Genomic DNA, 23,926 nt, shown 5'->3' with positions numbered 1-23,926 from the left:
AAAGCAGAAAGGCACATTTCAACTAAGTTGTTAGATTCACTAACCAAACTAGTCAAAATGCAACTAAAGTACAAAGCTTCTGACTAAACATGTCAGCACAATTATTCCATGGTAGTTGCCAATAACATTTTGCCTCCGTTTGGGAAGTGGATTGACTTTTTGGCTTTTTGACTTTTTTGGCTATTTTAGCCTGGGCTAAAAAGTTTGGTTTGGGAAGGGCTTTTTGACTTTTTGACTTTTTTGACTTTTTTTGTGAGAGAAGAATATAATGATTATGGGTTGGATGTGATATTTTGTTTTTTGTGGCTAAAATAGCCTATTTTGTTTTTTGTGGCTAAAATAGTCAAAAAAGTCCCGTTTAGCTCTTGCCAAAGGCTCCGTTTGGCAAGAACTAAACGGGATTTTTTTGATTATTTTAGCCACAAAAAATAAAATAGGTTATTTTAGTCACAAAAAATAAAATATCACATCTAACCCATAATCATTACATTTTTCTCTCACAAAAAAAATCAAAAAAGTCAAAAAATCCTTCCCAAACTAAACTTTTTAGCCCAAGTTAAAATAACTAAAAAAGTCAAAAAATATTTCAGTTTAGAGTTTAGGCTTTAGATTTATCACCAAACCTCTTAGTTCATGTAAAGACACCAACAAAATTTACAAATCGACAACCTATATATAACCCTGAATTTTGTTCTTGAGCAACACTGATCGACAGGTTGCTATACAACGCGGTGAAATTCACTTGTTGCATCACCTTGCCAGAATTGTCGAACCTTATCCCCACCGGAGTTGTCAGTCGTGTCGGCTACTGATTCGTGATGTCCACGGCCACCCAAAATTCACCGAAAATGTTATTCTTGATTTTGCTTGGATTTCCAGGGAGGGCTAAGAAAATCTCAGCAGTGTTGGCTTTGTCACCTGTGAGCCAATACTTTTGGATTCTCTTGTTGACATACTCGCCGACCAAGACGAATGAACTGTCGACACTGACAGCTGGTCCACCGGCGCCGGAGAGTCCTCTTAGCAGCACCTTGACTTGGTTTGTCTTTGGGTCATATGTTAGCAGCCTTCCTGTTGAGTCTGGTTTAAAATTTGGTTGGGAAATGTTCCTGCACTTATTTTCGTACACTCAATTAGTTTGCTAAAGTAGTAAAAAAATTATTTAAAAAATGAAACCTACATTGTGAGGTGATGGAACCTACATTGTTCGTTCACCTGTGCCCCTCTGTCCGAGATCAAACTCGCCGTCCTCAAAGTTCCCTGGACTTTACTGTCCACTGGTGTCAAGACACTACAACAAAAAAAGTCTATGGTGACAAAAACGCGTGACGAAAAAATAGTTCGTCTCCAAATATACATGTTTTAGTGATAAAAATAAGATTTCGCCTCCAATTGTACTATTTTTAGAGACGAAAACCAAATTTTGTCACCAAATGCTTAAAATCAAATAAAACAATAGGTGACGAAAATTTTATTCGTCTCTAAATTTTATTTTTCGTCACAAAACAATTTCCCGCCCTTGGAAAATTTGGTGGAAGATTTGGCGCCATTTTGGAGATGAAATTTGTCGTCACCATTGTAAAAAAATTTAGAGAGGAAATAATTTCGTCTCCAAATGTATTATTTTTAGAGAGGAAAACCAAATTTCGTCACCAAATGCTTAAAATCAATAAAAAAATACAAGAAATCTAGGCTATTGTGACAAAATTTGGTGACGAATTTTTTTTTATCTTAAAATTTAAGCCAAAGATGACGAAATATTAATTTTTTCGTTTGTTTTAATTTTTCTCAAAAGTATAGGAGACGAAAACAAAATTTCATGTGCAAAAATGAGGCGCCAATTTCATTTGCATTGGCGCGAATTATTTTAGCTCATTGGAGACGAACATTTTTGTCACAAAATATAATTTTTTTTTGTGATGAACGTAATTCGTCGCCAATAAATTCCATACCTATTAAAAGATGTCGTTGCATATTTCCATTTATTAGGCGACAAATATATTTTTGTCTGGGAAGGATAAGTTATGGAAGACGAAAATATTTCGTCACCAATAAACACTCCATCATGCAGACAATATCATTTCATCTTTCTATTAAATAGGCGACAAATATATTTTTGTTTCAGAAGAATAAGTTGTGGGAGACGAAAATATTTCGTCACTAATAAATTCTAATTGATTGCGTGACAAATATATTTTTCATCTCATAAAGTTAAGTTGTGGAAGACAAAAATATTTCATCACCAATAATAAATTCTTTGTTCTGGTATTGAAGGATACACAAATATTTTATCACTAATCATTTCTCTTTATTAAAATGCCATGGTTTTGTGTTTCGAAGCATTGAAACGGTGACCCCAAGAGATACACTCTGGCGCTTATCACTCATTTTCATGTACACGGACCTTGAAGTCGTGACCCAAGAAGACAGTTTCTACAAACCCTCATTTCTCTCTCGCACTTGAGTCTACTCCTCTCTCACAAGTATTGAAGTTGTGACTCAAGAAGACACTCTATAAACCATTTCTTCTATTTCGCGCAAAAGCCCCTCTCTTCTGTCTCACACTTAAGCCCTTCGTGCATGCCAGCATTGAAGCTATTATCTAATAAGGCACCCTATGTACGCAAGCACTTTTTCTCATTGTCTGAACCAACTCTACCCTTTCGGTCTAGAACACCCATTTCAGAAAAATCAAAGGTCAAAACCTCTCTCCACAAAAAAAAAAAAAAAAAAAAGAAAGATAATTAATGTAGCTATTTTTTTTTGTGAGAAAAAATACAGAGAAACAAATAATAAAAAATTTGTAATTTTCAAAATTAATAGAAAACATTATCTTGTTTAGTATGGAGTTTTCAATAATTAATTTTTAAAATTTGGTGATAAAATTTATTTTTGTTTTAGAATGTAACCCAAACATGACCAAATATTACTTTTGTCGTTTCTTTTAATTCTTCTCAAAACTGTAGGAGACGAAAAAATAAATTCATCAGAAAAAAAAAGAGGCTCCAATTTTTTTTCTTGTTGGCGCCAATTATTTTAGCTCATTAGAGACAAACATTTTTGTCACAAATTTTAAAGTTTTTTGCGACAAAAGGAATTCGTCACCATTAAATTCGAAACTTATTAGACGATGTCGTTTCATTTTCTTATTTATTTGGTGACAAATATATTTTTTGGCTGGGAAGGATAAGTTATGGGAGACAAAAATATTTCGTCACCAATAAACTCTTCATGCTCATTTTATCTTTCTGTTAATTAGGCGACAAATATATTTTTGTCTCGGAAGGATATGTTTTGGGAGACGAAAATATTTCGTTGTTAATAAATTCTTCATGTGTCGTGTTGCATTTTGAGTGATTGTGCGACGAATATATTTTCGTCTCATAAGGCTAAGTTGAAGGAGACGAAAATATTTCATCACCAATAAATTCTTCATCCCCACACAACGTTGTTTTTGTATTTTTGTTGATTAGGCAACGAACATATGAGTTTGAGACGAAAATATTTTATCACTAATTATTTCTCTTTATTAAAATGTCGTTAGAAACTAAGAGATCACTCTCACCTTAATCACTTACTTTCACACACACACAAATACTAAAGTTGTGACCCGAAAAGACACCCTCTACAAACCCTCATTTCTATCTCGCACTTGAGTCTCCTCTCTCACAAGTATTGAAGCTGTGACTCAAGAAAACAATCTCTATAAACCATCTATTCTATTTCGCACTGAAGCTCCTCTATTCTCGCCGTTTGTGCATGCAAACATTATTATTCAAGAAGACATTTTGTGCAAAGCTATTATTCTTTCTCATAGTAAACCCCTCACCACAATATGAAAATAATAATAATAATAATAATTAAACAAGGAAACAAAATACAAGAAATCTAGGCTATTGTCACAAAATTTGGTGACGAAATTTTTTTTTGTCTTAAAATTTAACCCAAAGATGATAAAATATTAATTTTGTTGTTTGTTTTATTTTTTCTCAAACATATAGGAGACGAAAAAAAAATTCATCTACAAAATTTAGGCGCCAATTTCATTTGCTTTGGCGCGAATTATTTTAGCTGATTGGAGACGAACATTTTTGTCACAAAATATATATATTTTTTGCGACGAACGTAATTCGTCACCAATAAATTTCCAACCTATTAAATGATGTCGTTGCATATTTCCATTTATTAGGCGACAAATATATTTCTGTCTAGGAATGAGAAGTTATGGAAGACGAATATATTTCGTCACCAATAAACACTCCATCATGCAAACGATGTCGTTTCATCTTTCTATTAAATGGGCAACAAATATATTTTTGTCTTGGAAGAATAAGTTGTGGGAGATGAAAATATTTAGTCACTAATAAATTCTGATTGATTGCACAACGAATATATTTTTCGTCTCATAAGGTTATGTTGTGAAAGACAAAAATATTTCATCACCAATAATAAATTCTCTGTTCTTGTATTTAAGAAGACAAAAACATTTTTTCACTAATTATTTCTCTTTATTAATATGCTATGGTTTTGTGTTTCGGAGCACTAAAACCGTGACCCCAAGAGACACACTCTGACCCTTATCACTCATCTTCATGTGCACGGACACTCAAGTCGTGACCCAAGAAGACACTTCCTACAAACCCTCATTTCTCTCTCGCACTTGAGCCTACTCCTCTCTCACAAGTATTGAAGTCGTGAAGCAAGAAGACACTCTGTAAACCATTTCTTCTATTTTCGCACTAAAGCCCCTCTCATACGTCTCACACTTAAGCCCTTCATGCATACCAGTATTGAAGCTATTATACAAGAAGGCACCCTATGCAAAACCGACTATTCTTGCTCATAGTGAAGGCGCCTCTTGCATAAGCACTTTTTCTTATTGTCTGAACCAACTCTACCCTTTCCGTCTAGAACACCCATTTTAGAAAAATCGCAGGTCAAAACCCCTCTCCACAAAAAAAAAAAAAAAAAAAAAAAAAAAAAGAAGAAGAAGAAGAAGAAGAAGAAGATAATTAATGTAGCTATTTTTTTTGTGAGACAAAAAAAAACAGAGGAAAAATTAATAATAATTTTTTAGTTTTCAAATTAATAGAAAATATTACCTTGTTTAGTATGGAGTTTTCAATAATTAATTTTTAATTTTTAATCTATATTTTTTTAGTGAACATTTTTTAATATTATAATATTTTGTTCTTTTTTTTAACTTTTTAAATCCCTTTAATTTAGATGAGAGCAAATTGCAGCAGTTGTCCCCGTACTTTGGTCTTGTGTCATATAAATGGTATGTGCCATATCTATATCTACCTATCTATCTATCTATCTATCTATCGATCTATATCTATATCTATCTATCGATCTATATCTATATATATATATATATATATATTAAGGAAAAGGGGGTTTCTAACCCCCCAAGCCTTATGGAAGCTCCAATATCCCAATCTAAATTTCCTTTTTTATAAAAAAAAAAAAAAAAAAAAAACCTTAACATCTATTAACTTCTCCCAACCTCAAGCCTTACCCTCGTAATAATACTTTAATGAATTAAGAACAAGTATAAAAAAAAAAAAATCATTGAAAAGTCCAACACATGAATTCCTTAAAAAGTCCCAACACATATGATTATTATCCCTCATAATAACACTTTAATACATTAAGAACAAGCATAAAAAAAAATTCCTTGAAAAATCCAACACATATGATTATTATCAAAATATTAAACTTTAATATATAAAAAAAGAAGACATTTAATTCCTTGAAAAGTCCAGCACATATGATTATTATCAAAATATTAAACTTTAATATAATATAAAAAAGAAAAAAAAAATTTAAAAAAAAAGACATTTAAAAATCACAATTCACATATATAGATAATTGTAAACACAACCCGTGCGAATATTTACATTGGCGATATAAATATTTACATTGACGGTATTAACATTCACATCAATATATTACATTGGCAATTCACATATATAGATAATCACAATTTTTTATTATTATTATTATCATTATTATTATTATTATTATTATTATTATTATTATTATTATTATTATTATTTTTATTTTATTTTTATTATTATTTTTATTTTTATTTTTATCTATATCTATATATTATATAAAGAAAAGGGGGTTTCTAACCCACAAGTTTTGAGGGAGTTTCAATATCCCAATCCTAATTTTCTAATTTTTTGATTTAAAAAAATAAATAACCTTAGCATTTTTTGATAACTATATTTGGGTAACTATATCATTCATAAGACTTATTGAAATATAAGAAAATAATGTGACTAAATGGAACACAAGTAGCTGAAAAGAGATTTATAAAAAAGTGCCCTCACTTCACTTCATATTTAATAATAAATTGTATATTTGTCTTAATTTTTTGATTTAAAAAAAAAAAAAAAAAAAACTCAAAACATAGTAATTTCTTCCAAGTCTTTTTGACTTCTTCCATAGATATCATTTTCAACTTCTCTCATACCTTTTTAATTATTTTAAAAATAATAATTATCCCCCCTTTTCAACTTCTCTCATACCTATTTAATTATTCTGTAAATAATAATTATCCCTTAATAAATGGATTTCAAATAGAAAGATAACAAAAATATTTCATAATCTCTCCATTGTAATTTCTCTCATCGAATTCCAAAAGAAAATTAAAATTTGCTTTCCATTACAATTGTTTTTTTTTCCATTATTATATTCATATTGTATTTTTAGTTATGGAATTAAAACCAAAAGAAATGTAACTTAAATTATTGGATTAATAACAGAAATATCATATCAATTATTGTTAAATATCACTTTACTTCATATTTAATAATAAATTGTATATTTGCCTTAATTATAACTTTTAAATTGGTATATTTTCATGACAAGAAGAGGTATATCATAACTAATGTAACCTCATTTAATTAGGTTTATTTCCTTTTTTATTACAAATTATCAAAATTGCACTAAATAGATTTATATATATATTAAATTTTTTTAAACTAATAATTTAAAAAGTTATAAACATAAAAATTAATTTATAAATTTCATGTATATCACAAGATAAAATATTAAATTAGTTCAATATATTTATAATAATTTTTTTTAATTTATAAAATCTCGTACATAGCACGGGTTACCACTAGTATCTATATATTAAGGAAAATGGGGTTTCTAACCCCCAAGCTTTGTGGGAGCTCCAATATCTCAATCTAAATTTCCTGATTTTTTGATTTAAAACTCAACATTTATTAACTTCTCCCAACCCACTTTTTGACTTCTCCTATATCTACTCCTATGCCCTTTTTAACTTCTCCCATACACTATGGCTAGTGATGAGATTGTTAAATTATTTTTATAAAAAAATCTTAAAAAATTAAAAAAATACCTAAAACAGACATAAATTTTTATTAAATCTATCTATCTATATCTATCTATTTATCTATCTATCTATCTATACCTTCTATATATTAAGGAAAATGGGGTTTCTAACCCCAAGCCTTGTGAGACCTCCAATATTCCAATCTAAATTTCCTGATTATTTATTTAAAAAAAAAAAAGCTCAGCATTTATTGACTTCTCCCAACCCACTTTTTGACTTCTCCTATATCTACTCCTACGCCCTTTTCAACTTCTCTCATACACTATGGCTAATGACGAGATTGTTAAATTATTTTTATAAAAAAATCTTTAAAAAAATAATTTGTATATTAAAAAAATATCTAAAACAAATATAAATTCTTATTAAACAAATATAAAACAAATAATTATCCCCCTTTTCAACTTCTCTCATACCTATTTGTACCAGGAAAATAGAAAAAAAAAGAAAAAAAAATCCCTAATCTCCATTGTCTTTGTCTCGCTCTGTGTCTCAGTCCGCCCTCTCCCTCTCTATGTTGGTGCCCTCAATCAGTGCCCACTCTCTTTAGCTCACCGTAATCTCGTATCGTATGGTAAGGGTTTTGTGGGGAAATTCGATTGTGATGATGGGTTTTGTGAGAAATTTGATTTTTTATGTGGGTTATATATGGAGATGGAAATGATTGGATTACGCTGCTATGGCTGATCAAAGTAACTTTCAAGATGCTGGAACCGCTGGTGAATTGGAGGTTCAGGATAAGACTACACTTCTTGAATGGTTTGCTAATGAGTACAAAAAGTTTGGATGCACCTTGGAGTTTGTCACCAATAAATCGCAGGAGGGATCTCAGTTCTGCAGAGGTTTTGGAGGAATCGGAGGAATCCTCCGTTATCAGCTTGATATTCGATCATTCAATCAGCTTTCTGATGATGGAGAAGTTTATGAAGACTCTGATTAGCAATCAATAAACTATTACTCCGATCCGGTGCAAGAGCATGGGGCAAAATCCTTCACCGTGTGCGTGAGCTCTCGCCCTTCTTTCTGCTCCTCTGCTGTTGCTCGACGAGTTTCAAGTGTGTCTGATTAAGGTTAGTTTCATAATTTTTGAACTTAAAAGTTTGTAATGATATATTTAGGGCATAATTACCCTTGATGGGTTTTGTATGATGACCACCTTTAATTGGTTGTTTCTAATGTTCTTGATCTCTCTATCTTCATTTTTTAACTTAAAAGGAGATTACAGTGTCTTTGAGCTAAAACAAGCTTAATGTGGTGGATAAATCTTCTCATGAAAGAGTGCAACCCCTTCTATTGCTTGTAGGATGCCATTTGAAGATTGCTTTTGCTTTTGCTTTTACTTTTGCATCACCTTGGTGGTTGACTGGATCAAGATGCTGAAGATATAAATATCAATGTTTGGAACTGTGGTGAAAAACCTTTATGTGACCTTGCTCTGAAGAAGTTTATGTCCATTGAGTTTTATAATGTCTGTTTGTAACTGTTAGAAGTTTATATATTTTATGCAGAACTTTTCTATCAAACATGTTATTGTCGATAGTTCATGACATGATTTATGGGCTTGCTATTTAGACTCGCCATGGATATAAATTTATAATGATGGAGTTGAAGCAATATCTTAATACCTGGTTAAGGTAACGTACTATTTAAGCAAGTTTATGTTTGGTTTAGAAATTTTATAAATCGAGTCATTTGGTTAGAGGATTGTCGTCTAAATGGTGTCACAAATATAATTGCACCAAGCAGAACCATAGTTGCATGGATTGTGATTCACAGGCATATATATGTTCTCTGGGCAGTTGATGTTCATTACATGCATGTCTCTGTTGAGTCTTTTCCACCCCAGAAATGGAAGTTTTTGAGTTATTTCTCTTCCTTCTTTTTTAGTTTAGTGACAGTTCATCAAAACAATTGTCAAAAATTGCTAGATCGAGCACATGACGTGCATAATTTTAAGTCCAAGACTGGGTTGTATCTTCTGCAACATTTATACTACTAAACCTCCTCCTTTTAGTGATTTCGTGATTGAAAAGAGTTTTCATATTATGGGAAGTTTCCCTTCCAACATGTGACTACATCTGACTTACATACAGGTAAACATCAACTTATGGACTTTCATATGACAACATCTGATGTGAAGAACAGGTAAACACCGACTTAAAAGACTTCGACTGTGTTTTGTCTTCTCTTTCCTATGTGTTGCACAGATATTAGTTCCTTTTCCAGTAGCTAGGAAATGCCTCCAAGGCTGGTTTAGGAGTGAATGAGCTAAGCTATCTTATTCAGTTTCTGATAATTTTTGTAACATTTTGGCGGATGTTCATGATTTTGCACATCCACTGATCATTCTCATCATCCATGGTTTTACTATTGATATTATCAGTTTGCTAGAAGGGTGTAACGTGAATTTGGATGATATGAAAGTTGACTACAACAGAATCTATATGCCAACTGGAATGTAAATGTTCTTATCATTTGGTTAAAAATGCCAGATCCATGTTTGTTAAAAATATACCATGTTTGTATTTGGATAGAGCTTTGTATATGTTGAAAAGTGAAGAAGAAAAAAAAAAAGAGAAAAAGTTTTCATAGAGCTCTGTATTTGGATACCTAAACAGCATAAGATGTTGGGTTTTAGTTCTTTTTACAAAGTTTTGTTGCACTGTTAAAAGGTTTATTGCACTGTCAGTATCTTCTGTTGTTGTTTGGTTCTCTGTTGTTCTTTGACTAAAACCTCAGTGGTCAGTTTGGCCCTTATATGTTCGTTCTCTCGTATGAGGAGTCATCTCAATTTAGGAATCTCCAAACCAGAAGAGGTTTCAGATGATACAGTGAAAGCTGTGGCTGATACTTTAAAGAATTCTACTTTTCTTAAGGTTTCTGAAGATGGTGAGTTTTGAAAATTTTTATATTTCTGCCCTGTTTGGATGCTGAGAAGATGTGGAAAAGAAAATTAAGAATTGTAGCTTGTGTCTGGTTTTATTTCTTTTGATATTGAGCAGAATTACATATTGGTTGTGCGTTTTAGGTAAGAAGATTGGTAGGGCTACTGAGCTTTTGCCGCCAGATGAGGTCATAGAACAATCAGACAGTAGGACAATTGCCGCATCACCCCTAGAGTATGATGTCAATCTTGAACATGTGGAATCCTTCTTTGGTCAGTTTGCCAAGGTATTGGTTTCACCCCCTTTTCCCTTCCTTTTCTTTTCTTTTTCTCAATAATTTAAATACTTTTGAGCATGCCTATCCTTTTGTAGAATCTCCTAATACTTTTGGTTTTGAAACCAGTCTTGCTTTCAGTTTGTTTCCATTGGTGTATAATGATTGTGACTAAGTACAAGGAATCATCAAAATATATATTCATGTATATATGTGCCAGTGAGGATAACAGACAGTTAAATAGGGAGTATGCATGTATAAAGTCAGATGGTGTTGATTGTGTGAGAGCAAGTTTGGATTACACCAAATTATAGTTTGTCCCTGTGACGTTCTTGCTAGCTCTTTCCCATCCACAGATGATGCCCTGATTTGAGTTTACTCTGCTCGTAACAGGTTAATAATGTGAGGATGCCTCGCCATATTGCAGACAAAAGGTTATTTTGTGGCACTGCTTTGGTTGAGTTCTCGACTGACGAAGATGCGGCTAGCACATTTCTTGCTTGCACCATGCTTCTCTACTTCACCTTGCTTAAGCCCCTTTGAGGCACCATAGGCTTGCCTCACCTCTCGCATAGGTGATCACCTTAGTTTGCTTTACACAACATTGGGAAAGATTATATCTCTGATATAGGCCTAGTTGAACCATCATGCTTGTCTTGTCCAACAAAAGAGAGGCACACACACAAAAAAAAAAAAAAAAAAAAAAAAAAAAAAAAAGAAAGAAAAGGATAAGAAAAAGGAAAAGGAAAAGGAAAAGAAGCAGGAAAAATGTCCTTACACCCCCTCTCTGTGTGCTTTCATGGTCACCAATTTTCAAGCTTGGTTTATTATCTTTTTGGTTTGCATGAGGATCTCTTGCTGCTCTAATTGGCTGCCATATGTTGAGAATGAATTTGTTGGAGTTTGCAGAGTCAAAGATCTAAGCGCCAAAACTGGAAATTAAAGTGAGTGACAATCTATGAACTTATCTCCTAGGTAGCTTTTGTTGTGACTTCTTTCCTCATTTAAATGTTTTCCACTATTTTTTCCCTTTTCTGTCTTTGCTCTTTAATATTGTGCCTACTCATTGTTGTAGCGCTGGTGAGGAGGATGAAATAATTTTGAATGTAGAATGTCATTATACTCAAGCCAAAGTTGACAGCTGCATTTTTAATCTTGGAGATTGTGCACACATAAAGGTGAATGCGCCTTATTTTGGAGTATCTCTAAAACATAGCTCAACCTTTCCCAGATCACTTGTCTTGCTATTGCATTGTCTTGTAACATATTTTTTTGGTTTTGATTTCTCAATAGAGTTAATAAAGTTTGAGATCATGTGGTTTTTTTGCTTGTCCCATTATCTTTAAACAATTTAAGTAGCTTTCAAGAGTTCTGTATGAAATGTTTTTCATTATTATTTCAAGAGTTCTGTAGGTCTTGTTTCTTTTTTATGTAAGCTTTCATATGTCTGGATCTGCATAAAATTAAAGTATTGCCAAACAATACCTATTATCATCACTGAATTTTGGATGCATATACTTTCACTACTTATATAAAGTGGAAAATTGTGTAGCCATTTCCTTGATTATCCAGTGAGCAGGCTGAGATTATGTATTTAGAATCTAGCAGTTATTGTAGTCATTTCCAGAATTGTACATTTTGCTTGCATTCTAAAATTATGATGGCTTTTCTTGATTAGTGTCAACCTCAAAGTCATTGAGATGAACAGGACTGAAATTATCAGCTATTTTATTCATGAATTATGTAGTTTACTGTTTCCTGATTTATTATGTTCCTGAGTCCTGGGGATGGGGCTTCATGGGGTATGTAACTGTTCTGTTACTGTGATATGGCACTGTTGAGGACATATAACTACATCATGTTCTTATGTATGAGAGTTTCAGCAGGAGTAACTCAGATATGAGCACATGTTTTGATATGGATCATAAAGATGCTAAAAAATACTGTAGTTCATATTGATATATAATGGCAATTAGGAAGATAGAGAAGCTGAAGGGTTTCAGCATATGCCTCAGGGGATGGGGTTCTTATATTGGTCCTTTGATTTGGAGAGATGTGAATAATTGGAAGTTTTTATTGTTTGGGGTTGCCCCTGACTCTCCTTGCTTTGTATGGGGCAAAATGAGAATTGCTGGACACATGATAATAAAATCTAAATTTTACACTAAGATACCCAACATATGGTGCACCCATATTTCTTCAAAAGTTGCTTTCTTTCACTTGACAGTCATGTTAGAAATTTCCTATTGATCAGGTAAATAAGAAGGATGCTTTTGATATGTCCATGAGCGGAGTTACGAGAGGGCTGGTGGGACCATTTTCTCATTTGCCACTGGTTTGCTCAACTATGGTCCTAGGTTTGATCTTGGTTTGGTGTGGCTAATGTGTTTTTTATTTTTTACTTCAAATTCTTTTCTTGATTTTGTGCTCTGGACAATGATTCCCATGATCAATTCCTTTCGCTTTTTCTGGAGCACTTAACAGAGGAATGCAATATTTAGGAGGTTGTCATATATGAGTTTTGGGTTGAGGCTGATGATTGGTTGCATTCTTGAGCTGATTTTTTATTCTTGGCTTTTTAAAAAAGTTATGTATAAATCATTTTTTTATGATGATTAGATTTCAGTTATTTTTTCTTATGTATGGTTAGTCAGGGGTTTCTCATCACTGTACTACAAAGATAAGGGTGCTTCACAAAGTTATGTGGTGTGGGTGTGCGTGTATGTATATGTGGTGTGGGTGTGTTTGTGCATTGTGAGAGTAGGAAGCCATTTTTTGACTTTGTTGCATGAATGACTTACTGCATTTTTATAGGGATAGTGGATTATACACTTGTTGAACATCCAATTAATAAGGATAGTTGATTGTCCTCTTGCTAAACATTCAACCTTTCGTTTTCAACCCCTTAAGTAGTAATATGCATATTGTCCTTGCAGATGGTCGAGAAGACAATTATGTGCATGTCTCTGAGGCCTTTATGGTAGGAATTGCAGCTGGTGTCGTGGAATCAGTTGTAAGCTCTCCATTTGAACTTATTAAACTTCGTGCACAGGTGAATTCGGCTTCTCACATTCTGAGTTCTGACACTGTTACAGCAAGGATTGCTGTTTCACCTTTGCTTGCAAGACTATTACCTGGATATTCACCTGATATGAGGACATTGAACCACTCTGTTGGCCTTTTGTTCCCAGAAACATTTGAAGTGGCTAAAACAATATCGATGGGGCCATCATTGAAAAGTGGATCAAAAGTTCACGAACCATCTTATGATGAAATCTCAATAAGTCCTCTAATCTATTTTTCACAGAATTGAATGAAACTAGTGAATAATTTGAAATATCTTTTAAGTTGAAATGATATATAGGAAAATGATAGAGAGGAACAATGCAATTTCTTTATTATCAACCATTAAATTTGTTTTACTAGTGATACATTTCATTGTTATATTGGTTCATTATTCCTTACAGGAACAATCAAAAGCCAACATATTTGTCTTACTAATGATACATTTCATTGTTATATTGGTCATTCTTCCTTATAGGAACAATCAAAGGCCAACATCGCAAACAGAGAAAGAATGTATACAAAACATAGGTGTGGTTCTAGGTCAATCCCTGTTAGAGTAGAAAAACTTGTACGTATCCTTGCACTTTCAGAATTATATTAGATTCTTATCTTTATTTATTGAATATTTGGTCTATCGAATTAGGCACGAGAAAAGAAGATGCTACCTGATCTAGCAGAGTTGTACAAGGAAACTCACTATAATGAGAAAACACATGAGTGGATCTCATCTCAAGCTCGGTGTAATTATGTGAGTATATATTGCAATTTTTATTAACAAAATTTTAGAATACTATTTGTTGTAATCTTATTTAATTTTCTAATAATTATTTAATTTTTTTTATATTTGATAGGAAAATATGATACAGACACAGGCTAATCACCTCTCACAGTCGGGATCAACCCCTTTGACTGCAGAAGAGCTATCAATCAAAGTCCTAAAGCCAAGGTCTGGCTATGTGAAGGGACTTGGCATGAGACCTTCATCCTCTATTAAGAGAGCCACTACCATATATGTTGAAACAAATGATTACGTGAAGCGCCTTGAGATGCAAATAGAGACACAAAAGGAACAAATACAAATGCAGAACAATAAAATAGAAGATCTTGAAGAGGGTAAGAAGAAGCAAGGGGAGATAATGGCTGATGTTGTCAACTTTTTGAGGACCAAAGGATTCACTGGACACTTTGGAAGTGGAGGGAACTCATCCACAAGTGGACATACTTCTTGGTAAAGTATATTAACTTTAATATAACAAATTTTATAAAAGAATACATGTTTGAAAAATTAGGAAGTAATGGAAACATGCATATGACATCCAATTTGTACAGGTGCACATGATGTATAAATTGTGAATTAGTCTAAAAAATATTTTTTTTTCTCTATACTTAAAGCTTGAAAAAAGGCTGTCGAAATGCTAAATTATCACACAATTACAGATTTGTACAAGAACCAATAGAAACACCTTAGGAGGGACCAATATAAGTTGTATGAACTTACGGCACATTAATGGGATGCACCATTTGTGAATTAGCCTTAAAATTAATTTTTTGTTCTCATAATCTAAAAAAGAGTCTGTTACAGGGATAAATTGTATAATTGATCTAATTGTAAATTGATGAGTTACTAATGTTTTTAATCTTTTGTATAATTGATTTATTACTAAAACTTTTAATTTATTTTTTTGCAGATTGGATTGGGGTGGCATTTTTGACGTGCAACAATGATGTAATTTGTTTGAATGTTCATTTTTGTTTGATAAGGATACACATACAGTTACACTAGTTATTGTTGGATTTTTGGTGGAATTGAACAAGTTATAACTTTTGGATATTTTGTGGATATTTCACTATTTTATTATATCAGGATGAAATTATTTGTAATGATGAATGTATATTTTCATTTTGTTAATTCGTAAATGTGTTGATCACAGGTTAGGTTAAGTTGTGATGGAATTGTTATATTCAACAGGTTTTAACATGAACAGGGTCATATTTGTTGAACTAAAATTTAGATTTTGATAAAATAGGTATATAATGTGGAAAAAAATATTATGAAATTATTGACAAAATTTTTCATCCCTAAAGAAGGTTTTTTTGTCTCTTGTTTGGCTTAGGTGGATGATTAATTTTGTCATAAATTCTTTATTTCGTCGCTAAATGAATTTGTCATGACAAAAAATATTGTCACATTTTGTCACTATTACCCTCAATGTGTGACGAATTTTTTTTGACATTATTTCAACATTTTTAATGATGAATTTGTTTTTATCTCTATTGGTAGCTTCTTTGACAAAATTTTTTTGTCTTCGTTTATATTAAATGTGACAAAATTATTTTGTCTCCATTTCTTATATTTATGACAAAATACTTTTGTCTCTAATTTCTCCTTTAATGACAAAATATTTTGTCGCTAATTACTTATAAGTATGTTCCCAACAGAGTGTATTGGAGACAAAAAAAATTCGTCACAAATTTATCATTTTTAATGATGAATTTGTTTTTGTCTCTATTGGTAGCTTCTTTGACAAATTTTTTTTGTCTTATATTAAACGTGACAAAATTATTTTGTCTCTATTTCTTATATTTATGACAAAATACTTTTGTCTCTAATTTCTTCTTTAATGACAATATTTTGTCGCTAATTATTTGCAAGTATGTTCCCAACAGAGTGTATTGGAGACAAAAAAATTCGTCACAAATTTATCATTTTTAATGATGAATTTGTTTTTGTCTCTATTGGTAGCTTCTTTGACAAAAAAATTTCGTCTTCGTTTTTATTAAACGTGACAAAATTATTTCGTCTCTATTTCTTATATTTATGACGAAATACTTTTGTCTCTAATTTCTTCTTTAATGACAAAATATTTTGTCGCTAATTACTTACAAGTATGTTCCCAACAAAGTGTATTAGAGACAAAAAAATTCGTCACAAATTTATCATTTTCAATGACGAATTTTTTTTTTTCGTCTCTAAGACCCTTTAGCGACGACCCTTTGGAGACAAAATGGGTGACGAAAAATGTTCGTTGTAATTAGTTTGGGTGATGAAATATATACATTTTGAGACAAATTTGTTTCGTCTTTAAATATCAAATTTGTTGTAGTGAGAATCAAGTTTCATGCTTTCCAAGCTGCTTGAAATTGCACCTCCTAGCCGAGGTTCTGGTTCCATTAATTCGTAAACTCCAAGAGCTTTGCAACAGCTCCACTCACACTCTCTGGTGAGTTCCCGATTTCCAGTCATCTATTTGACTCTGGCGATTTTCATATCGGCGTTCATTTCACTTTGTAGGTTCATAAACTCTTTACTTACTATTAAGCTCAATCTTTCATAACTCTTCTGAATCTGTTTACTTGCCATCTGTTGCCTTCTATTTTCGTCTGTCTTCAAGTTTTGAATTGTTTGAATGCCAGGCACTGTTCTTGTCATATCCGCTTTCTGTTGCTAGCATCGTGTCTGGGTCATTACTTTTTTTGTTCTTCACATACTTACTTAGTGCCTGTGCACTTGACTTTATTCTTGAACTTTGTCGTCTTCTTGACTATTTTTCTCTTTTTTCATTTAATCCTCTGGCTTCTTCTCTTTCTAGCTCTTTTGCTTAAATCCGTCATTTGTTCCAAGCTTTCAAGCTTCTGCAACTGTCTTCGTTTCTCTCCTCCGTGAAGCTTTACGTCATTCTGTCATTGTCGTCAGACTTCGGCAATTCTCATTCCGGCTTCCCTCTTTCTTGTAAGCCACTGTTCCTCCTGGTTTTATTTCTTGTTGCTTTCCAAGAAGCTCTGCTTCATTGTTAATCACCATTGCTTGTTTTACCCGTTATTTCCAAATCATCTTCTTGAATACACACTGTTCACACATCTGTTGATTTCTACCATTGTTCTTGGCTTGACACACTTGTGCAATCTTTTTGTCTTGATTTCTTGATAGCTTCATCATCATTCTTGATTACGAATTACATTCTTGTTTCTGTTTTCTGTGTCTTTTTCCAGATTCTTGCTTTCAATCTTTGCCTTCAAACTCCGAGGTACCAATCGCCGAGAAGAGCCTTGATCAAACTCTTCAGGAGATCGAGGCTGAGCTCCAACTGTCTTCTATATCCTACCATTGATGCCGAGTAGTTTTGTTTTCAATTCTCTTTCTTCTTCTTCGGCTAAGCCTAAGCCGAGAAGAAAGAAGTGCTCTTCATCGCCCTCCTGGACGAGGATTTTCTTCAGTGCCTCTTCACTCTTTTCGGCTGGCTCCTTGCCGACATCGTCTAGGACCTCCATGTCCTCGTCTTCAATCTCTGCCTTCCCTGGTTCCCGAATGTTACAGGTAGTTTTCATTGCTGAAATGGAGCAATTCTTTGCCTGCAGTTGGTCTCCTCTGACTTCTTCAATCCCATGTTCTGTGGGGAACTGCAATAGTTGATGCAACGTTGAGGGAACTGCCCCCATTGCATGCAACCATGGCCTTCCCGAGATGATGTTGTAAGGTGAAGGCGTGTCAATCACGACGAATTCTGTTTTGATCTTTTTCTAACTGCTCTTGCATGATTCTATACATAGAATATTTTGTATGCCTTTCATACTTTGCCTCCTTTATGCAATCTTCTCGGGGTTACATACCTCGGGTATAATAGCTACAAAACTTTTACTTCAGCAAGATACTGACCTGCAAACTTTTCATAAATTCTAACAAGTGTGAAACATATACTACTCAATGTTAACTTTGCAAACTTTTTCTCAAGTTTCAACAAGTGTTTAAACGGTGATCTCGGTCTAGCCTACTTGTAAATTGCTACAAATTTCAACAAGGATTAACATATACTGTAACAGGGATCAATAAGGATTAACATAACAAGTGTTAAATAATAATCTATTTGTAAATTGCTACGAATTTCAACAAGTGTTTAAACAATATACTTATCTTTTACCTTAACCTGTAAATTGCTGCAAATTTCAACAGATGATCACATATCGGCTTAACATTATCTTGTAAATTGCTACAAATTTCAACAAGTGTTAAGCATCTTCTTTGGTTTAACCAACCTGTAGATTGCTACAAGTGTTTAGCAATAACCTCGGCTTTGCTTCAACTCGTAAATTGCTATGAATTTAAACAAGCGAAGAGAAACAGTAATCTCGGCTTAACTTCAACTTATAAATTGCTACAAATTTCAACAAGTGAAGATAAGGAATCAGCTTAACTCCAACTTGTAAATTGATACAAATTTCAACAAGTGAAGATAAGGAATCAGCTTAATTCCAACTTGTAAATTGCTACAAATTTCAACAAGTGAATTAAGGAATCATCTCGGCTTAACTTCGACTTGTAAATTGCTACAAATTTCAACAAGTGAAGATAAGGAATCAGCTTAATTCCAACTTGTAAATTGCTACAAATTTCAACAAGTGAATTAAGGAATCAGCTTAATTCCAACTTGTAAATTGCTACAAATTTCAACAAGTGAATTAAGAAATCAGCTTAATTTCAACTAAGCATCATCTCAGCTTAACTTCGGTTAAGCATCGTCTGGGCTTAACTTCGGTTAAGCATCGTCTCGGTTTAACTTCGGTTAAACATCATCTGGGCTTAACTTCGGTTAAGCATCATCTCGGCTTCACTTCGGTTAAACATCATCTGGGCTTAACTTCGGTTAAGCATCATCTCGGCTTAACTTTGGTTTAAGCATTATCTGGGTTTAACTTCGGTTAAGCATCGTCTTGGTTTAACTTCGGTTAAACATCATCTAGGCTTAACTTCGGTTAAGCATCATCTCGGCTTAACTTCGGTTAAGCATCGTCTCGGTTTAACTTCGGTTAAACATCATCTGGGCTTAACTTCGGTTAAGCATCATCTCGGCTTAACTTCGGTTAAGCATCGTCTCGGTTTAACTTCAGTTAAACATTATTTCGGCTTAACTTCGGTTAAGTATCATCTCGGCTTAACTTCGGTTAAGCATCATATTGGTTTAACCAACTTGTAAATTGCTACAAATTTCAACAAGTGGTAAACGCATTCTTCTTCTCTCTGCCCCCCAGTGTGAACTTAAAATCCACTTGGGTTCTCATCATACATGTAGCTTCGACCTTGTCGCCGAGGTTTAATTCAAGCCGAGGTTGTCGACCTTGGTTTCTCTATTGATCTTGTTTGGCTCCAACCTGAGTTTGATTTTCGGGCTCGCATCAGCGAGCCGTTTCTCTTTTCTTGTTCCGACGCCTTTGTTCCTGGCATGTCCTCCTCAACCCTAGCATACTTCTCAATTCTGGCCAGCTTTAGTCTGATCTTGTGTGTTTCCTTTTTATCTTCTGGGACCTGAGATCTGCTCATTGTGCTCTTCTCTTCTCGGACTCAGGTGCCGAGATCTTATCTTCTGGAATCTTGGATCTGCTCACTCAGGTTGAGCTCTTCTTTTCTCGGACCTACTCATCTAGGCCGAGATCATGTCTTCTGGGATCTGGGATCCGGGTTTTGCTCACTCAGGTTGAGCTCTTCTATACTTGAATGTTATCTCCTTGGGAGCGCTCATGCCCCCTGTCTTTGCATCCCTTCTGGAAGGGTCTTCGTTCCTCCGCAGGTATCTATCCTTCCATACCTGGAGGTCATCTTCGTTGTAGTATCCGCTTCGATCTGTTGTCTTTGGTGCGTCACCTTCCTGGCCGGCGTCTTTCACTCCGTGACTCTGGTCACGAGTTTCTGTGTTGCGATCGTCCCCTTCAATGTCGAGATCGATACGTTTCCTATTCCCAGTAGGAGCATTGTCTCTAATCTGATCCTTCTGTCCGTCATTGGCCATCTATTCTTCTTTCTTTCCCACAGACGGCGCCAAATTGTATGGGTGATTTTCCGACCACACTGCCCGCTTAGTAATCAGCTGGAGAGCACTAGCAGAATAGATGGTACTTGACTGACCTGCAACAGAATTATAAGAATCCCGCGGTGGTTTCGACCACCCGGGGGCACTCCGACGATCAAGTCAGTATATCTCTCAAAGATAAATCAAGTACTAAACTCACAAGCTTGAGTATCAAAAGCATACCTTAGACCCATGGGGGTGCCTCTCTTTTATAGCCAATACAATCCTAGTCCCAATAGGAGCCTGGCCCTAATGGACTTAGGATTACTGCTAATCTGGGACTCCCAGTGGGATTAGGATAAACTCTCTAAGAGTCTTATCTTTACCCAAACTGAAGTCTTCTTCTAATCTAGGACTCTTGTCCATACCCAAGTTGAGTTCTCTCTTCATTCTAGGACTCTTGTCCCTTATCCGCTTATCTCGGATTCCGATATCTTCGGAGGCAACCTCGGCCTAGCCGAGATGACCTCGGCACAACGACCAAGACACGTGGCACCTTGGCTGACACGTCGGCGTCACCTTGCCACGTGTTGGTACCCAGAAAATATATCCCCACAGTAAATTAGATTTATTTTCAAAAGCATCATTAACCAATTGTAAAGATTTGCTGTTAGTATCTCTGGTAATGTAGAAATGAAGGTAAGATTGTTTACATCTTGTCATTTTTAGATTTTACTTAACGGAAATTTTGTGCACAGTTGTCATTTTTTGACTTAGATTGATTTTACATATGGCCATCACCAAATTAAATCTATACTAAAAATTAAAAATCAAAGCACTTCTTTGAGTATTTTTGGTGTTTTTTTTTTAAATTTTTTTTAACAATATTTCTATTTGTTCTTGATGGAAAATTATTAAATACTAATAGAGTATTATGTCGCATTATTTACGTGGGACTCTCAACCAACCGAAAACAACAACACATAATAAGTAGGTCATCTTTTGTCTCCTAACTATTTAAAAAGTGTGAATCAACATATTCCATTCCTAAAATTTTTTACTATCTAATTAGTTTAAAGCATCATATACGCAATGCCACATAGTATTCCAAGACTTGTGATTAATTATTCATATTTCACTGGTTGAAGAGCATTTAAAAGCCAAACCAATTAGGTTAACTCAATTAGCCACTCTTGTATACTTTCAAATGAGAGCTCTAGCAGTCAACCATTGTCAAAGATAAGGATTGATTTATTTTTTATTTTTTTTTTCCCTATTATAGAATCTTTCTTTAAATTTTTAGTTGTTCTAATTATGGTCCCTTCATTGTTCAGTTTTATATGATTTTCTTCATATTTATAAACATTCTTCTACAAATTTATTTAAAATAATAATAATTTAGGAATATGATTGTACCTTAGCTCATATGTTTCACTAGCATCTGAGAAGTAAACAAGTCCAGTGAATTGGTGAACATCCACAACATCAAGGAATTTGAAAGGCACACCTTCCGCAGAAGTTGCTAGTTGGGTTGCAAGCCCACCATTAGGCCCAACAACTAAGAGCCCAAAATAAGCATCAACTATGTAGAGTTTGCCATTTGCAGAGTCGAAGCTAAAGCCCAGAGGCCTCCCATATATAGGTCCCATATCTGCGTCTGTTGTCCCATTACATAGTTGCTTTGTCCGGAAAAGCAAACAATTAAAAAATGGACTAAACATTCATTATAAAGAAAATATTATTTTTAATCTATTTTTTTCAAAAGAAAAATGCTTGGGACCTCTAATTAGAGGTACCACTAGTGATGTGGCAGTGGGTCCCACCCACTGCCACATCTGTGTCTTGATTTTTTTTTTTTTTTTGCCTTTTCCACCTCATTAGAGGTGTGTTAGAGCCTCTAAATTAGAGGTCTCTAGCATTGCCCATAAGGGTGTTTGTAACAATTTGAAAATTTAAGTTGTCCCTTAAATTTTATATTAGTATTATGTAATTATAAATAATAAAAACTTTAAATATTTAATTAAATATTCTGTAAAAGTAAAGTATGAGATAAAGTATAATGGATTATATATATATATATATATATTTTTTTATTTTATTTTTTAAAAAAAAAGATCATGATAAGCATGAATTAATGAATTAATGGCTAAGGACGAGACGCGTGGGCAGCCATGTGGCTTGGTACCAACGTTTACCTTTCTATATAAAGGGAGGGATTTGCTCAGGATGGGGGGAAGGAAGGCAAACAAAGAAATGGGAAGAAAATATTAGAAGTCAAGAAGGTCTTTGGTAGTGAAAAAAAAAAGTGAGGTATTAATTTAAAGGTAAGTTATACTTTGAGTTACCATAAGGTATTAATTTTAAGGTGAGTTATATTATAGTTTGAGTCATCATAATATATTTTACAAATTATATTACGCAATTTGTGTTTTATAAATTATATTGATATTCAATTTTGTTGATTATTTTTTAAACTCTATTTGCTTAAACTGAAACCCATAGATATATGTTTGTTTAAATTTAATTAATTATTTAACAATGATTTTATAAGCAATTATTTTCTATAAGTACCACAACGGGAGTCCCATGTCTTGGGAGACTTAAATAAACCATTAGCCCTCTGATTAGTCACTTTGTGACCCTCTATTTGTCATGGATCCACTGACACTCTGATTTCTGGTGTAGAGCAAAGTGCTGTACGGAGCTAAGTGTTACCCTATTGTGGGAGCCATCTCTAGAATTCGTATGAGCCACCTCTTGAATCCTATTCTGGTGTGGAGCAAAGTGTTGTACGGAAGCTAAGTGTTATCCTATTGTGGTAGCCACCTCTACAGTTCGTACGAGCCACTTCTTGAATTCTATTTTGGTGTGGAGCAAAGTGTTATGCGGGGCTAAGTGTTACTCTATTGTGGGATCCACCTCTATAGTTCGTATGAACCACCTCTTGAGTCCATACATCTGTTCTGTTCCATTCTATACCGTGGTTATAATTATTTTACTTATATGATTCTTGTATTATATGTCAAATGGTTTCCGTATTATATATTATGTATTTTAATATCAAGCACTGTTTGGCCAATAATTATCCATCGTAGTATAATATTTCTCATTCTACCATGTACTTATGGCTGTTTACCAATTTTCAGGAAAAACAATGCAATTCAGAAATAACTTTTGAAGAGTCTTAGACGCGAGGTTGTGGAATAGACACACATAGTACTTTTATAGTATTTATAATTTCTAATTTCATATATAAATATCGGTCTTTTTGGTCAATAAATTTTGTTATAAAAATAGAAGTTCCAGTGATTATTTTGATACCTTCACTTAAATATTTTTTTGCTCACGTTTAGTAATTTGTTTAAGAGTTGGCCGGAGGTAACTTCAGTTACTTGCCATCATGATACTTAACCCTTGGGTACGAGGAGCGGGTCGTGACAATGTTAGTCATTTATTTAATTATTTATATTTAGTGTGTACAGCTCCTCTCTTCTTTTATGGTTACTTCTCTTCCTATTCTACTATGACTTCATATGTTTTTAGAAAAAAA

The 23,926-nt window shown here is 33.6% G+C and overlaps 1 long non-coding RNA gene and 1 pseudogene across 1 annotated transcript; one reads left to right on the top strand and one right to left on the bottom strand.

The window, feature by feature from the left end:
- Positions 1-631: 631 nt before the first annotated feature.
- LOC145821654 (strictosidine synthase pseudogene) lies at positions 632-22,025 on the bottom strand (annotated as a pseudogene).
- Positions 14,166-15,478, top strand: LOC145800778 (uncharacterized). Its single transcript, XR_014341506.1, has 3 exons — positions 14,166-14,345; positions 14,449-14,825; positions 15,286-15,478. It is a non-coding gene; the product is annotated as an uncharacterized LOC145800778 (long non-coding RNA).
- Positions 22,026-23,926: the final 1,901 nt, after the last annotated feature.

This window comes from Camellia sinensis, chromosome 1 (genome assembly GCF_055761805.1).
Source record: "Camellia sinensis isolate YWXY chromosome 1, ASM5576180v1, whole genome shotgun sequence".
Lineage (NCBI taxonomy): Eukaryota > Viridiplantae > Streptophyta > Magnoliopsida > Ericales > Theaceae > Camellia > Camellia sinensis.
This window is presented reverse-complemented; position numbering and strand designations above follow the sequence as displayed.